The sequence below is a fragment of the Myotis myotis genome, unplaced genomic scaffold (genome assembly GCF_014108235.1).
Source record: "Myotis myotis isolate mMyoMyo1 unplaced genomic scaffold, mMyoMyo1.p scaffold_m19_p_4, whole genome shotgun sequence".
Lineage (NCBI taxonomy): Eukaryota > Metazoa > Chordata > Mammalia > Chiroptera > Vespertilionidae > Myotis > Myotis myotis.
In genome coordinates, this window is record NW_023416346.1 from 105,351,289 (window position 1) to 105,370,071 (window position 18,783).

Genomic DNA, 18,783 nt, shown 5'->3' on the forward strand with positions numbered 1-18,783 from the left:
AACCTAGTCTTTATATATAGAGAATCAACTTGCTTAATTAGGCCTGCTTTCTGATTTAGCTAAACTGTTTCCAGCCCATTGAAGCACTCCAACTTCTCTTTCAGGTAATTGTCAGCAACACAGCAGTAAATATCAACATGAAGCAGATTATTATTGTATATCACATAGGGAGAGAACAAAGGGTAAAATATTTAACTGCAGCAGTGTTTGACTATATTCTGCACAGTGAGAGTACATGAAGTCATTTTCAAGGTAAACCATTTCTTCTTTTCAATTGGGGCAAGTTTCTAAGCTTTCTAAATTTCCGTGTTCCAACTAATGAAAAGAAAATAGGGTTCCACCGAATCTCCTATTTACCTACTCCAGGACTTCTCTGAAGATCAAATGAGATGAGGCAGGGGAAAACGCTTCACAGACATTTGGTTAAAGTGTAATATGTTTCCACCTGTATTCCTGGGCTGAAGAAACACTGAGGAGGCTAGCAGCTAGGGAGAGGAAGCCAGGTGTTGCTATGTGACGTCATTATCTGGTGCCCGGGCTGGCCTGGGGACCTCATTTTGCACCATGGGTTCTTGACAGCGTTGACTGTGATTTGATGGGATGTCACTCTGGGGTTGTGGCGGGGTCTGTGTCCCACTTAGGAGAAGCTGAGTGTTGGTATGTTGGTGCCAGGTCTGTGGTACCGGCCAGTGTGTTGTTCTGGGCTGCATATCTGGCACTTCGGCCAGACGGGTCATGCTGTGCTGTGCTGTCTGTTCCTAAAACACACAGATAGGAAGGTACTGACATCAGGCCAGACCTTGAGATATGGTTTCATGGCCCCTTCCCAGCATGCAGGCCTTCTTTCTCAGAAGGCCCAGAAGTCTCATTCCAAATTTGGGAGACAAAGGACTGGAAAAGTATAAATAAAGAGAGTTTCCTCCATATTGGGGGGCCCAGAATTTGAAAGACACATTTTTCTCTGGGCCTCCACAGAATTTAATAATAAAATGTAACTCCTGTAATCTGCGCTGCAGTTCAGCCTCTGCTTCGGCAGGGTGCTGTAACTGTAGTCAGCTGGCCAGCTTAATAAAAGCTCTTAAATTTAAATTCTGAGTCGGTGGTCTATCTCGCTGAGTGAACCCATAACATGTGTGTCATGGCAGCTCCTTGTTGAGCGTCTGCTCCCTGGTTGCCTGTGCTTGTCATAGTGACAGGTTGGATGGTCAGACACTTAGCATGTTAGCCTTTTATATATACAGATATTAGAAAAATAATTTGTTGCTTCTTTGCTATTGATTTTAATAAAACTCAGTTATGAACTAATAAATGAGATATTAGTAAGTTTGACTAAGTAAAGTTACTAATTTAAAATTGCTGATGTAAGGAAAATTGCTGATATCGTCTAGGGAATTGATGGTAGCTGTATTTCTTATTTATTACAGAGAACTGTAGCCTTAATCCAAGTCATTTTGAATATTTACTAATGATTGCAAATAATAAAATGACATAGTTTTGAAATTTATCTGAGGTTTTAATTACATCAATGATAATGTTTGAAAGTAAGGCATATGTTACCTATGGTTTGGACATTTTTATTCATTTCACTGTCTTCCTAATGGAATTAATTGTGCTTGATAAAATAAATTATAGGATATGTCATAGAAATTACAAATGAACATCTGAAAACTTTAAAATGGAGTATTAGCAAAATATATATCAGGTTGAACATATGTTTTCTGACTTAATAATTTCTCTACATAAAAATGCATGGGCCATTTAATAGCTGGAATATGAAATCCTATCTAATAAAAGAGAAACATGGTAATTATCGTAGGACCGCTACCCTTCCCATTGGCTAATCAGGGCGATATGCAAATTAACTACCAGCCAAGATGGCGGCTGGCAGCCAGACAGCTTGAAACTAACATGAGGCTTGCTTGCTTCAGTGACGGAGGAAACCAACATTCCCCGCCTGCCTTGCTGGCCTCTGAGCCTGCAGTTTGAAACACTGTAACAAATATAGAAGCTAAAAAACCCCCAGGAACCTGCTTTCAGCGAGCCTGGATCTCAGAGCTGCAGTTATACATTGTTTCGATTATAGAACCCAAACAAACCAGATACCTGCTTTCAGCAGCAGAGGCCTAAGAGCTGGAGCCTCAGAGATAAAGCTGGCCCAGAATTTAAAAAAAAGAAAAACAGGAGCAGTTGGGAGCTTCAGTCACCCGCCAGCCTGAAAACAGCCCTCAGCCCCTCACCCAGACTGGCCAGGCACCACAGTGGGGACCCCCACCCTGAAGGGTGTGTGACCAGCTGCAAACAGCCATCATCCCCTCACCCAGGCTGGCCAGGCACCCCAGTGGGGACCCCCACCCTGACCCAGGACACCCTTTAGGGCAAACCAGCCGGCCCCTGCCTCCCAGCACCAGGATCAGCATGACAGGGGGCAGTACCCAAACCCCCTGATTCCCCTGCGGCTCTGTGTGTGACAGGGGAAGGAGCCCCAACCCCCTGATCAGCCCTGCTCTGTGCCTGATAGGGGGGAGCTCCCCAACCCCCTGATTGCCCTGCGGCTCTGTGTGTTACAGGGGGCGGGGCCACAACTTCCCTATCTTCCCTGCTCTGTTCATGACAGGGGAAGGTGTCCCAACCCCCTGATCCGCCCTGCTCTGTGTGTGACAGGGGGCAGTGCCCCAACTCCCCTATCGGCCCTACTCTGTGAGTGACAGGGGGGAGCTCCCCAATCCCCTGATTGGCCCTGCTGTGTGCGTGACAAAGTACGGAGCCCCAACCCCCTGATGGGCCCTGCTCTGTGCGTGACAGGGGGCAGTGCCCCAACCCCCTCATTGGCCTTGCTCTGTGCTTGACAGGGGGTGGCGCTGCAACCGCCCCATCGACCCTGCCTTGAGAGTGACAGGGGGCGGTGCCCCAACCCCCTAATCAGCCCTACCCTGAGCATGACTGAGGGTGGCATCACAACCTCCTAATCCGCCCTGCTCTGTGCATGAAAGGGGGCGGCACCCCAACTCACCAATCAGCCCTGCTCTGAGCCTGACCAGGGGCTGCAACTAGGGATTGGGCCTGCCCTCTGCCACCCAGGAGCAGGCCTAAGCCAGCAGGTTGTTATCTCCTGAGGGGTCCCAGACTGCGAGAGGGCACAGGCCGGACTGAGGGACCACCCCCCCCCCCAGTGCACAAATTTTTGTGCACTGGTCCTCTAGTCTATAATAATAAAAGCATAATATGCTAATTAGACTGGACGTCCTTCAGGACAACCTTCCTGACAAAGCTGGGGCTGCGAGGGAGGCCTGAGTCCCGGTTGCCAGAGGGAAGCTGGTGCCGGCAGCTGGGGGAAGGAAGGCCTACTCTTGCACAAATTTCATGCATCGGGCCTCTAGTATAAGATAAAAAAGTATTAATTTACAATAACATTTGGGTAAAATAATAATGAACTGGGGTCTTGATAGATGCCATTTAAATTCTTATAGCAGGATCATTTAATTTTCATAAAATGGGATTTAATCCTTGTAAAAGATCCCAGAAGCTTTACAGTAGTCTTGTGATTATACATAAAAATAATAAACTGTATTCTTAGATTTATTGTTTTATTGCAAACTGGTGGGGTTAGTGGGTCATATGTTATCCACTTGAGAGAGGAGAAAACTGTTACAGCTGTTAAGTGCTTGGGGGATGTATGGATTATTAAATGTTAATAATGTGGTTGAAACCCAGTGTTTTTACTTTTTAGAAGTAATCAATGTTCCACAGTATCATTCTTGGGAGACATTTTTTCAGTATTACTGAATAAACTTTTTACCTCAAATCGAAGCACAGCTCTCCCCTAAAAAGTTTTCCAATTTATCACCAGTGATATAAACTCAAATATGCAAAGTTCATTTTGGTAAAGTAGCACTAAATTTTAACTAGGACAGTGATGTTCTGGGATCTTCATGTGCTTTATCCTATTTCTTTTACACAATAATTTCAGGACAATTTATCCTTATTTTATAGATGATAAAACTGAGGTTTAGAGAGCTTTACTAAAACTGGGACTGCACAGCCAATAGATAGATGAGCTGGAATCAAATCAGATCTATCTCTTCTCAGTCCGATTTATTTCCAATAACATTGCCCAATAAATTCACGTGGGGGAGACTGATGAAAATATTGGGGTTGGAGATGATACTCTGATTTCATTGGTCTGAGGTGGAGCCCTTACATCAGCAATTTTTTCAATGCTTATTAAGTGAGACTATCATATAGCCAAGGAAAAAACAGCTGCAATAGAACAGTTGATTCCATGAAATAATGCCTTTTTAGAGGATGTAACCCAGAATCTGTTGTCCCAGTGTCTGTCCAGATGGCTAGTGTTTTCTTCCTCCTGCTCAGATCTTCAGTTACTGGCGCTTTGCTTTACTGCTATCAGTCCTACTGTTAATGATAAATGCGTTGTCTACCAGATAAAATAGAAATAGGCTCTCATGTTACACCGGCTACCAAAATGTTCTCTTTAAGATTAAGGTACTTATCTCCTGTCCACACAGCTCTCTCTCTCTCTCTCTCTCTCTCTCTCTCTCTCTCTCTCTCTCTCTCTTATCCTTCCTACCTCCCTTCCTCCCTTTCTCCCTCTCTCTCCATTGTTTCTGTTTATTACTTCACACACATGTTAGTGCTCTCATTTACATACTGATTCCAACAAAAGGTTGTCTAGAAGACAGCCTGTGTGAGGAGGTGGTCCCTGATTCTTTGTTATTTTATTCTTCCTTTTTTCTTGTCCTCTCTCGCTTAGATCCTAATTAATATCATTGCCCTGTCATCAGGAATTTGATGATCTTTTTTCAGCTAGTAACTATGTCTTTCATTGACCCAGCTGATAAAGCCTCCAAAGGAATTTTTAATAACTAAAGAATAATAAAAGAAAAGAAGATAAACAATTTTAAAATGGCAGCAAAATAATCTTTTCAGAGTACAAGTTTGTGATCCTATAAATCCATTTAAAGAAACAAATCACTTTAGTTAACTTCATGATCTCTGACATTAATGGCACAAATAGGTTGGCTTTAATCAAAAGCTATTTATCTAGGATTAGTTTTACTAAACAGTCTTGGTTTCAGCCAGATATATGACTTTTAAAGACAGGATATAACGGTCATTGGAGCCTGCAATATCACTGCAGTTGTGAAGGGATCAAATTGGCACAGTGGTTCTCAACCTTCTGGCCCTTTAAATACAGTTCCTCATGTTGTGACCCAACCATAAAATTATTTTCGTTGCTACTTCATAAATGTAATGTTGCTACTGTTAGGAATCATAATGTAAATATCTGATATGCAGGATGGTCTTAGGCGACCCCTGTGAAAGGGTCGTTCGACCGCCAAAGGGGTCGCGACCCACAGGTTGAGAACCGCTGAATTGGCAGTTATACTCCCAGGTGCAATAGACTGTAATCTAACACTGCATTTATTTAGCTATAGAGAAGGATACAAGGCAGGAAATACTCTGGCATGGGATCTTTATGTCATTGGATTGCCCAGAAGCAACCAAAACATGTTTGCCCCTCATCCATATGGGGAGCATATGGCAAAAGCCAAGGTCAGTGTGGGCCGCTTGACACAAAGAAGCTGTAGCCTTGATTTACCACCAGTATTTTTTAAACAGACTTTTTACTCAGTCTGTGTGAATCCATTGTTCTGAGGTGGGTCTCTTGCAGACAGAAAATATATAGGTCATGTTTCCTTATCCATTCAGCTATCCTATGTCTTTTGATTGGTGCATTTAATCCATTTACATTTAATATTACTATTGATAAGTACTTGTTTTTTGTCATTTTTATTCTTAATGTTTGTGTTTCTTCTTGCCTTTCTGTTTCTTCTTTTTACAGTAGTCCCTTTAGCATTTCTTGCATTGCTTGCTTAGTAGTAATAAGCTCTCTTAGCCCTTTTTTGTCTGTAAAGTTCCTGATCCCACCTTCAATTTTGAATGGTAGCCTTGCTGGGTATAGTATTCTTGGATTCTGTCCCTTGCTTTGCATCACTTTGTATAATTCATTCCATTCCCTTCTTGCCTGGTGTGTTTCTGTTGAAAAATCAGTTGATATTCTAATAGGAGCTCCCTTATAAATAACTTTCTGTCTCTCTCTGGCAGCCTTTAAGATTCTTACTTTGTCCTGGTGTTTGCCAATTTAATTATGATGTGTCTTAATGTTGGTTTTTTGGCGTTCATGTTGTTTTGGACTCTATGTGCTTCTTGGACTTGCATAGTTTTTTTCTTGCCAATATCAGGGAAGTTTTCTGTCATTATTTCTTCAAATAGGTTTTCTATTCCTTGCTTCTCTTCCTCTCCTCCTGGTACCCCTATTATGCAAATATTGTTTTGTGCTGTCCCAAAGCTCCCTTAGACTCTCCTCTTGCTTTTTAAATCTTCTTTCTAGTTGCTGCTGTTTGTGTGTTTTTTCCTACCTTGTCTTCTAATTCGCTGATGTGGTCCTCAGCCTCTTGTAGTCTACTGTTTAAGCCTTCCATTGTGTTCTTTATTGCAACTATGTCATTCTTCACCTCCTCTTGGTTCTTTTTCATGTTGATGACATTCTCATTCAGCTCCTTATAATTCTCATTGAGTTGTGTGTATTTGTCATCCAACTGTTTGAGCATCCTCATAACCATTACTCTGAATTCTTTCTCTGATATGGAGCTAGCCTCAGTTTCATTTAACTCTCTTTCTGGTAATTTTTCTTTTTCTTTCCTTTGTGGATTGCTTTTTTTTCTTCCCATGTTTTGCTGTAATGTTTTAATTGTAGATCTGATTGCTTTGCTACCCAGGTTCTTTTGGGGATGGTGCTACTGGTGTGATCTCTCAGGTCTCCTGGGCTTGGTAATCTAGCGTAGCTCCCTACTTGAGCTATTTGGGTTCTCTTGATGTAGGACTTTGAGCTGGAAATGCACCACTGTGGTTTCTAGAAGTCAGCAGCAGCCATGGAGGGAGGTGTCCCAATTTTTGCTATCTTATGCCCTTGGTTTAAATTGCGCATTCCCAGTGGGGACTCTCAGTGGCATTGGAAAAGTGTGCAACTGTAGTGTCCAGAATTCTGAAGCTTTGGGGTGGGCAGACTCAGTTTTTGCTGCTGCACCTGTGGTGGATAGGCATGAGTTCCCAGTGGTGGCTCAAAGGGGCATCAGCGGTGCATTTGCCAGTGTGGCATACTGAAGCACTCTCTGAAGGGCCCTGACACTGAGGCCACATAATTGAGGCATTTGTGGTAGGTAATCAGAGTGAGTGAATTCAGAATTTCTACTGCCGGGGGAGTGCGTCCCTGTTTGTCCAAGATTGCACCTAGCGGGGGCTAGCAGCAGCTCCCATGAGCGCCCTGTGATTAGATGGGCTATGGGTGCCTGCTTGGTGGAAATGCACAACTGTGGCTGTGAGTTTGCCAGGGCAGAGCTCTGATGCACTCTGAGGAGCCCTAAAGATGCATAGCTGAGTTGTCTGCGGGCAGTTATTCAGGAAGAGGGAATTCATAATTTTTACTGTGGAGCAGCGTACCCTTGTCTGTTCAAAATCACACCCAGCAGGGGTTCACAGCGGCATCCGAGAGCTTCCTATGGAGTGGTGTGCCCTAGAAGTCTGTGCACTAGAAACGCGCGAGTGTTGGAAACGCAAGAATGTGGTGTCCAGAGTTCTGCCGCTGGGGTGGGGGGAATTTGCACTTACTACTGCAGGAGTGGTGCACCTTTGGAGGTGGAAGTCCCAGGGTCTGCGGGTCTGTGGGTGGGGCAGCAGGATTTTGGCTGGAATGGCTGCTGAGTCACCCAAGGCCTGTCTGGGTGGTGGTGCTGATGAATTCCTAGAAGAGGCCGCTCTCCCCTTCAAGATGGCGTGGACTCCGTGCCCGAGTCCTGCAGTCTGGGGAGTGCCCACAGTGGTGGAAGTATCTCCCTGTCCAAGCGAGCCTGGTCTGCCAGCCAGATTTAACTGTCCTTCCCTCCCTCACACACATACCACCCATATCCACACACTCTCCTTTCATCCCCTCACTCACTCATTTCCTATCCCTCACCTCTGTCCTGCCAGCCGCCATCTTTTCATTGATGGTTGTTTTTGCTGTTAAGAAGTTTTTTTATTTTGATGTAGTTCCATTTGTTTGTTTTCTCTTTTGTTTCCCTTGCCCTAGTACAGTGGTTCCCAACCTATTTTTGGCCATGCTCCACCTAAGCATCTCTAAAATCCTGATGCCCCCCTGTGATATATAGTTCTTATTATTCAAAAAGTGAACTCCTGCCTTACCCGGTTTGACTCAGTGGATAGAGTATTGGCCTTTGGACTCAAGGGTCTTAGGTTGGATTCTGGTCAAGAGCACATGCCCAGGTTGTGGGCTCGATCCCAAGTAGGGGGCATGCAAGAGGCAGCCAATCAATGATTCTTTCTCATCATTGATATTTCTATCTCTCTCCCTCTCCCTTCCTCTCTGAAATCAATAAAAATATATTTTTTAAAAATTGAACTCCTATTCGTGTGGAGGAAACCTAAAAGGCCATTAACTTGGTCTAAACAAGCTTCCAAAGATCATGGCATCCATGAGAGAGAAAAATAAAAGAATGAAAGGACAGTTAAAGTTCCGAGAAAGAAATCACTAAGAAATTGTTGAAACAATAATAATAATATGAAGTGATATGAAAAAATAGCAAATAAAGTTTCAAAACATATAACAGAGAACTGAAATCATAAATATGTCACTATATATATGTATATATATATATATAAACATATAACAGAGAACTGAAATCATAAATATGTCACTATATATATGTGTATATATATATATATATATATATATCCTATCTAATAATAGACAAACATGGTAATTAACCATACCTCCAACATGCTTCCCATTGGCTAATCAGGGCGATATGCAAATTAACTGCCAACCAAGATGGCGGCCAGCAGCCAGGCAGCTGAAGCGAACAGGAGGCTTGCTTGCTCCAGTGATGGAGGAAGCCAAGGATCCCTACCTGCCACCGCCCAGCTCTGAGCTGCACTCTAAGCAACTATGTTGCAATTATAGAAGCTAAACAAACCCCAGAAACCTGCTTTCAGCCAGCCGGGCCTCAGAGCTGGAGTTGCAACAGTGTTTCAATTATAGAAGCTAAACAAAGCCCAGATACCTGCTTTCAGCAGCTGAGGTCTCAGAACTGGAACCGAGCCTCAGAGCTAAAGCCGGCTCTCAGCTCCAGTGACAGCCATAGAAGGTAAATAAATCCCAGAATAAAAAGAAAAAAGGAGAGGTTGGGAGCTTCAGTCACTCGCCAGCCTGAAAACGGCCCTCAGCCCCTCACCCAGACTGACCAGGCAGCCCAGTTGGGACCCTCACCCTGAGAGGGTGTGACCAGCTGCAAACAGCCATCATCCCCTCATCCAGGCTGACCAGGCACCCAAGCGGGACCCCCACCCTGATCTGGGACACCCTTCAGGGCAAACCAGCCGGCCCCCACCCATACACCAGGCCTCTATCCTATATAGTAAAAGGGTAATATGAAAACTGACCCTAACAGCAGAATGACTGGGAATGACTGGTCACTATGACACACACTGACCACCAGGGGGCAGAAGCTCAATGCAGGAGCTGCCCTCTGGTGGTCAGGGTGCTCTCACATGGGAGGAGCTCTGCTCAGCCACAAGCCAGGCTTATGGCTGCCAGTACAGCGGTGGTGGTGGGAGCCTCTCCTGCCTCCTCAGTAGCGCTAAGGATGTCTGACTGCAGTTTAGGCCTTCTCCCCACTGGCAAGTGGACATTCCCCGAGGGCTGCCGGGTGGCCAGAGGGATGTCTGATTGCCATCTTAGGCCCAATCCCTCAGGGAGCGGGCCTAAGCCAGCAGGTGGCCATCCCCTGAGGGGTCCCAGACTGCAAGAGGGCACAGGCCGGGCTGAGGGACCCCCACTCCCCCCCGAGTGCACAAATTTTTGTGCACCGAGCCTCTAGTATATATATATATATATATACTGTATATGAGGCCCCTAAAACCATGAGAAATGCAAAAAATTCACTGTTAATAACTCATTCTCAAATTGTCCCCCTTAAAACCAAATTGCCCCCCTTAAAACCAAATTTCCCCCCTGTGGGGAATGTGTCCCATGTTGGGGATCACTTGCCTAGGAGTTGTATCCATAAACATATAGCTACGAGAGATGTCTGAGATTTTGCTTCCTATGGTTTCTTATAAGATTTTTATGGTTTTCCAACTTACATTTAAGTCTTTTATCCATTTTGAGTTTATTCTTATGTATGGTGTAAGTTGGTCTAGTTTCATTTTTTTGCATGTACCTGTCCAGTTTTCCCAACACTATTTCATGAAGAGATTGTCCTGACTCCATTGTATGCTCTTGCCTCCTTTGTCAAATATTAATTGAACATAATGACCTGGGTTGATTTCTGGGTTCTCTGTTCTGTTCCACTGGTCTATATGCCTGTTCTTGTGCCAATACCAGGCTGTTTTGAGTACAGTGACTTTGTAGTATAACTTGATATCTGGTATTGTGATTACTCCAATTTAATTCTTCTTTCTCAAGGTTGCTACAGCTATTCAGAGTCTTTTTTGGTTCGATATAAATTTTTGGAGTGTTTGTTATATATCAGTGAAAAATGCCATTGATATTTTAATAGAGATTGCATCAAATCTATAGCTTGGTTTGAGTAGTATGGATATTTTAATGATATTGATTCTACCAATCCATGAACACGCTATATTCTTCCACTTGTTTATATCTTCCTTTATCGCTTTTTTTAAAATCCATTAGTTTTCCAAATAAAAGGCTTTTAACTCCTTGGTTGAGTTTATTCCTAAGTATCATATTTTTTTTGTTGTTGTTGTAATGGTAAATGGGATTGTTTTTTTAGTTTCTCTTTCTGTCAGTTTATTATTGGTGTATAAATATGCCATTGATTTCTAAGTATTAATTTTATATCCTTCTACATTGATGAATTCATTTACTAAATCTAGTAGTTTTTTTATGCAGTCTTTAGGGTTTTCTATGTACAATGTCATGTCATCTGCGAATGACAGTTTTACTCCTTCCATTCCAATTTTGAAGCCTTTTATTTTTTTCTTCTTCTCTGATCGCTGTGGCTAGGACTTCCAGTACTATGTTGAATAAGAGTGGGCATCCTTATCTTGTTCTTGTTCTTAGTGGAAATGGTTTTAGTTTTTGCACATGGTAAATGAAGTTGGCTGTAGGTTTGTCGCATAGGACTTTTATTATGTTGAGGTATAATCCCTCTATTCCCACTTTGCTGACAGTTTTTATCAAAAAATGGGTTTTTGAGCCTGGCCAGAGTGGCTTAGTTATTGAGCTTTGACCTATGACCTTTGAAGCTAGTGACCTTTGAAGCCCTAGCAAAGGTCGGAGCTGTGCACCACCCAGTTAATCTAGATAATGGTAGCTGAAGCATCATCCCCACAAAATTTTCATTTCGTGGTAAAATTGCTTAACATGCAATGAACCTAAAGCAGTCGTATTTTTGTGCAAAAAATTAACATTTAAAGTTATCTAGACTGCATTATAAATTTTCCAAAAAGTCTCCTAATAATTAAATCAAAAAAGGGGGGATAGTGGGAAAATATAGTGAAAAAATGCCATGTAAGGAAATAGATCCTGTAATTAAATTACATTTAGATAAAATTTTTCGTTTATAATGCTAACAGAGAGACACCCAGGAAAACACACATGATGCCAGGGTAAGCCAGGGGAAGATCATTTTAAAGAAAAGACCCCAAATAAGGTTTCCTTTATTAACCTTTGGTCGAGAATACGTTTGTATATTTTCAGAGAACAGCTCCAAGACCATGTGGAATCCTGCAACAACGGATCCCAGAGAGAAACTGACTAGATTGCTCCAGCCACAAAGACAGGAGAGACAGTTCAGAGATGGAGATGGTGAAGACACCTTGCCATGCTAGCAGTCAGCAGCTGTGCGTCACTGCAGGTTGTCCAGGACCAAACCAGAGAGCGTCGTACCTGCATTGCCACCATTTGTCCACCATCCAGAACCAGCATATCATTGCTGGCACACATGAACTGTCGGACATTGAAACTTGGACTCAGAACTGTTGGACATTGAAATTGGGACTTGTTCTTATATTTCTACAAGATTTTTTTAAGGGAAAAAATAAGGGGGAGATGTCGGAGACTATAGTCTTCACTAGCAGAGAAGAGTAGAGACCCCCAAAAGCTAGTGACCTTTGAAACCCTAGCAAAGGTCGGAGCTGTGCACCACCCAGTTAATCTAGATAATGGTAGCTGAAGCATCATCCCCACCTTAGTTCACTTAATTCCTTAGGTACTCATGTAAATCCTTGTTGATTATTGTTGATTAGATATTCTGCCTATTTCTGGAAATTGTCTGCTGATGAGCTAATCTGTGTGTCATTGAAATCTCCTTACCTAAGGGCTCCCCCAGAGTAATAAAAGGTTGGGGCGGCCTGAGCATCAGTGGAAGTCCTTCTGGACTTGCTTGCCTGGTCCCCCAATATTTCCAAATTATCTCGTCTCTTTTCTCTCTCATTTGTGTGTGGCTCCTCTTTCAGACCCGAACCCTGAACCACGCAGGACATGGAGGGAAACACACTCGACAAGCCTTGCATCCCCAGAATAAATGCCACTTGATCATGGTGTACTAGTATGATCTCTTTAATGTATTGATGGATCCAATTTGCTAATATTTTGGTTAGAATTTTACATTTATGTTCCTCAGGGTTATTGGTCCTTAATTCTCTTTCTTTTTAGTGTCTTTATCTGGTTTTGGAATTACCCTAATGCTGGACTCTTTTTTTTTTTAATATATATTTTATCGATTTTTTTACAGAGAGGAAGGGAGAGGGATAGAGAGTTAGAAACATCAATGAGAGAGAAACATCAATCAGCTGCCTCCTGCACACTCCCTACTAGGTATGTGCCTGCAACCCCCCGGGTACATGCCCTTGACCGGAATTGAACCTGGGACCCTTGAGTCTGCAGGCTGATGCTCTACCCATTGAGCCAAACCAGCTAGGGCTCTAATGCTGGACTCTTAAAACAATCATAGAGATGTTCCTTCCTCTTGGATTTTTTGGAATAGATTGAGGAGGGTAAGTGTTAGCTATTCCTTGAATGTTTGGTAAAACTCTCCTGTGAAACCATCCAGACCACGGCTTTTGTTTGCTGGGGTTTTTTAAATTACTGCTTCAATTTCATCAGTTGTTATTGGCCTATTCATGTTTTCTGATTCTTACCAATTGGGTCTTGGAAGATTGTACTTTTCTAGGAATGTGTCCATTTCCTACAGGTTGACCAGCTTTTTGTAATATAGTTGTTCATACTAATTTTTTACAATCCTTTGTGTTTGTGTGGGGTCAGTAGTTACTTCACCTCTTTTGTTTCTGATTTTGTTTATTTGGGCCCTCTCTCTTTGTTTCTTGATGAGTCTGGCTAAAGGTTCATCAATCTTGTTTATCTTTTCAAAGAATTAGCTTTTAGTTTAATTGATCTTTTGTGTTATTGTTTTAGTCTCTATGTCATTTATTTCCACTCTGATGTTTATTATTTCCTTCCTTCTACTACTCTGGTCTTTTCTTCTTGTTCTCTTTCTTATTCTTTAGGTTGTAGGGTTAGATAGTTTATTGGAGGTTTTTCTTGTGTTTTTTTTTTAATGTAGTCTTGTAATGCTATGAACTTCCCTCTCAGGACTGCTTTCACTATGTTGTATAGATTTGGGGTTGTTGTGTGTTCATTTTTATGTTTCCAGAAAGTTGTTTTATTCCTTCCTTGATCTCTTTGGTAACTCATTAATTTTTTAGTAACATGCTATTTAGCCTCCAGGTGTTTGAATGTTCTTGAGTGGTTTATTGTAGTTGATTTCTAATTTGATGCCATTGTGATTCGAGAAGGTGCTTGATATGATTTCAATCTTCTTGAATTTGTAGAAATTTGTTTTGTGTCCTAATATGTGGTCTATCTCTGAGAATAACCCATGTGCACTTGAGAAGAATGTATATGCTGTAGCTTTGGAGTGAAATGTTCTATAAATGTCTACTAATTCCATCTGATCTAGTGTCATTTAGGATCACTATTTCCTTGTTGATTTTTTTCTTTTTTTAAAAAAAATATGTTTTTATTGATTTCAGAGAGGAAGGAATGGGGAGAGAGAAAGAGAAACATCAATGATGAGAGAGAATAATTGATTGGCTGCCTCCTGCATGCCCTCTACTGGGGATCCTGCCTGCAACCCGGGCATATGCCCTGAGCAAGATTCAAACCATTACCTTCTGGTCGATGCTCAACCACTGAGCCACACTGGCTGGCATTCCTTGTTGATTTTTTTGTCTGGAAGATCTACCCAGTGATGTCAGTGGGATTTTAAAGTCCCCATTACTGTATTTCTGTGGCTTTCTCCCTTAAAGTCCTCCAGAAGTTTTTTATATATTTGGGTGCTCCTGTATTGGTTTCATATATGTTTACCAGTGTATCCTTTGGTATCAATTTCTTAATATTATGAAATGGTATTCATTGCCTCTTGTGATGGCCTTCTTTTTGAAGTCAATTTTGTCAGATATGAATATTGATACCCATCTTTTTTTTCATTTCCACTTGCATTGAAAAATTTTTTCCATGCCTTTATTTCCATCCCATGTGAGTCTTTTGTTCTGAGGTGTATCTCTTGAAGTCAGCCTATATATAGATCATGTTTTTTAATCCATTCAGATACCTTATTTCTTTTGCTTGAAGCATGTCAGCCATTTACATTTAAGATTATTATTATGCCCTTATTTGTTTCCATTTTCATTCTCTCTCTCTCTCTCTCTCTCTCTCTCTCTCTCTCTCTCTCTCTCTTTCTTCTTCTTACAACAGTCCCTTTAGCATTTCTTGCAGTGCTGGATTGGTGGTAATAAACTCTTTTAGCCACTTTTTGTCTGTGAAGCTCTTTATTTCACCTTCAATTTTATTTTGAATGATAGCCCTTTCTGGATAGAGTAGTCTTGGATTCAGTCCCTTGGTTTTCATTACTTTGTATACTTCATACCACTCCTTTCTGGCCTTAAGTGTTTCTATTGAGAAATTAGCTGACAGTCTAATGGGAGCTCCCTTGTAGACAACTTTCTGTCTCTCTCTTGCAGCCTTTAAGATTCTTTCTTTGTCTCCCATGTTTGCCATTTCAATTATGATGTGCCTAGGTGTAGATCTTTTGGGGTTCATCTTGATTAGGACTCTCTGTGTTTCTGAACTTGAGTGACTTTTTCCTTCACTAGGTCAGGGAAGTTTTCTGCCATTATTTCTTTAAGTAGCTTCTCTAGTCCGTTCTCAAAATCTTATCCTTCTGTTACCCCTATGATGTGAATGTTGTTACATTTCATGTTGTCCCTTTGTATTTCTTTGAATGTATAAGATAAAACTGCTATACCTCCCAGACTTTGTGAGATGGTCTTATGTAGTAAGTGTATTGTGGAACCCAGTCTTATAGTCTCTTAGATCTCCTGAGCTGAGTGCTCTAAGGATGCCCCCTTTTTTGAGTTATTTGATTTCTCCTTTTGTAACTGGATCTTGAATGTTGTTGTCCCATTCATGGATGCTATCTCCTATGAGGCTCATACCTGACCACATCATGTAAGCTATTGTGGAAGTGCTGACAGAACAAAATAAAACACAACAAAACAAGAAATGAAAGAAACAAAACAAAAAACATAAGCAAGACCCCTACAGCAACAACAAAAGTAACCATCAGAGAAGAGAGAATTAGGACAGAGAAAAGAGAGCAAAATGATAGAAAAAAAGAAAGAACAAATTTAAAAATACAAGGAAAAAACAAACAAAAAGAGGGGGTAGGAAGAAAAAGGAATATGAATAGTCAGATGAAATAAATAAAATAAGAATTAAGAATAAGGGAAGGAATGTGGTTTAAAATAAAAGAGGAAGAAAAAATTTTTTGAAGAGGAAAATAGAGGAGAAAGGAGATAGACCCAAAATAAGACAAGGAAAAAGATGAAAAAGCAGGAGAAAAAGAAAAAAAAATTGAGTAAGAAAAAGGAAGAGAAAAATTATATATATGAAAGAAATGATAGAGACTAAAATAATAACAGATCAATAAAGCAGATAGAAAAAGAAGATAAAGAAAAAAGAAAGGGGAGAAACTCAGATGGCAGCATAGGGAAACACCGAAATTGCTGCCTCCTACAACAACTTCAAAACACAATAAAAGGGCAGAACGGACATCATCCAGAACTTACAGGAGGGCTGGCGGAGTGGAAATTCTACAACTAGAAGGAAAGAGAAAAGCACATTGAGGGTCGGGAGCTGTGGAAGTAAAGTGCAAAGGTACGGAGGCTCGAGAGTGCGCGGAAAGGGGCTGGTACCTGAGGACGCGGCTGTCTTTTTGAATCGGGAGGGAGTCAAAAGCTCCCGACTGCTCTGAACTCCGGTTCTGGGAAGTCTCTGGGGACCCAGGACTCATACGGGGAGAAACTGGACTGTCTGGCAGCGGGCAGAACTCAGAACTCGAGGGCGGCTTTCCCTCAGAGGTGCTTGCAGCAATTAAATTATCAGGAAACTGAGACGCGCGCAGCCCCTTAGGGCAGGGCTGAGAATCGACCATAGTTCCTTGCTCTGCCCTATGATTCCCTGAGACCCCGCCCCACCCAGGCTGCCGGCAGAGGCTTTTGCATATGAATGCCCTGGCCCTTTGCAACCTGAAAATTACCTAACAAACTGCAGCTGGGCCACAGACCCAGACCTCCCAAGAGAAGGCCCAAGGCCCCACAGCAGCTTGCATTGCTTCTCAGCTGGGCCTCGTCAGGGCACCTCCAAACTCCAAAAAAGGAAGGGGAATCTGCAGTTCTCTTCATAGCTCCTGCTGGGTAACTTCCAAGAGCCAGTGTACCCAGTGGTCAGAGGGGGACCATCCGGATTATAACTCCTCAGATCCATAAAGGACACACCCAGGGGGCAGACTCAGTGAGCACCAAAGCCCCACGGAAGCAAGTCTTGCCCCAGAAGGGTGTCTTCAGCACAGAAGTTCTCCCACTGCAGACACAGCCGATTCTCACTGCCAATTGGCCTGGAGGTCAATTCCTCCCAGTGATCCTACAACAATCAAGGCATAACTACAACAAGACTGTGCACAAAGCCCACAAGGGGGTGCACCAAGAGTGTCCACCTCAGGTAACGGGGGAGGCTGAGCCACTGGGCCCTACAGGACACCTAGCACACAAAACCACTCTACCAACACAGGGAAGCATAAAAAATGCGGAGACAAAGAAACAGGTCACAAATGACAGAAATGGAGGAAAGCAAACGACTGGATATAGAGTTCAAAACCACATTTATAAGGTTTTTCAAGAATTTTATGGAAACCACCGATAAATTTAGTGAGACCCTCAAGAAATCTAGTGAGACCCTCGAGGATATGAAAAAGGACCAACTAGAAATTAAGCATACACTGACTGAAATAAAGAATAATATAGAGAGATCCAACAGTAGACAAGAGGATCCCAAGAATCAAGTCAAAGATTTGAAATACAAAGAAACAAAAAACACCCAACCGAAAAAGAAAAAAGAAAAAAGATTCCAAAAATATGGAGATAGTGTAAGGAGCCTCTGGGACAACTTCAACATCAGAATTATAGGGATACCAGAAGAAGAGAGAAGGCAAGATATTGAAAACCTATTTGAAGAAATAATGACAGAAAACTTCCCCTACCTGGTGAAAGAAATGGACTTACAAGTCCAGGAAGCGCAGAGAACCCCAAACAAAAGGAACCCAAAGAGGACCACACCAAGACACATCATAATTAAAATGCCAAGAGCAGAAGACAAAGAGAGAATCTTAAAAGCAGCAAGAGAAAGAAAGTCAGTTACCTACAAGGGAGTACCCATACGACTGTCAGCTGATTTCTCAACAGAAACCATGCAGGCCAGAAGAGAGTGGCAAGAAATATTCAAAGTGATGAATAGCAAGAACCTACAACCAAGATTACTTTATCCAGCAAAGCTATCATTCAGAATAGAAGGTCAGATAAAGAGCTTCACAGATAAGAAAAAGCTAAAGGAGTTCATTACCACCAAGCCAGCATTATATGAAATGCTGAAAGGTATTCTTTAAGAAGAGGAAGAAGAAAAAGGAACTCTTACCATTTGCCACAGCATGGATGGAACTGGAGAGCGGATAAATACCACATGATCTCATTCATTTGTGGAATACAATGAACAACATAAACTGATGAACAAGGACTGATCCACAGACTGAGAGGCATTGATTGGACTGTTGGACCTTGGAGGGAAGGTAGGGGAAGGTGGGGGTAAGGGGGAAAGATCAACCAAAGGACTTATATGCAAGCATATAGGCCTAACCAATGGACATGGACAATGGGGGGCGGGGGGGTAAGGGCATGAGCGGGGGGAGGGGTAGGGGGTAACGTGGGGATAAGGACACATATGTAATATCTTAATCAATAAAAAATATATTTAAAAAAAAAAGAAAGGGAAGAGAAAAAAATAAAGTGAAGTAGCATTCATTTCAGCCTACTTTAGTGCCCCATGGGAGTTGCCTTTGGTTCCCGCTCTTCTGATGGCTGCAGCTGACTGCCAATTCTGGGCTTCCTGTGAGGTGCTAATCACTGTCAGAAACTGTCCTTCTTTGGCTTTCAGCAACCTGCTTGAAGCTCCAACTGATCCACATTTTGTGTTTGTCTCCACAGGACTTTGCTGAATGCATGGGTGGCCAAACTGCCCTCTAAAGCAGGTTGGTTAGCTGCATGGGGCGCAGGGCTGGGTCAGTAAGTTTCCTC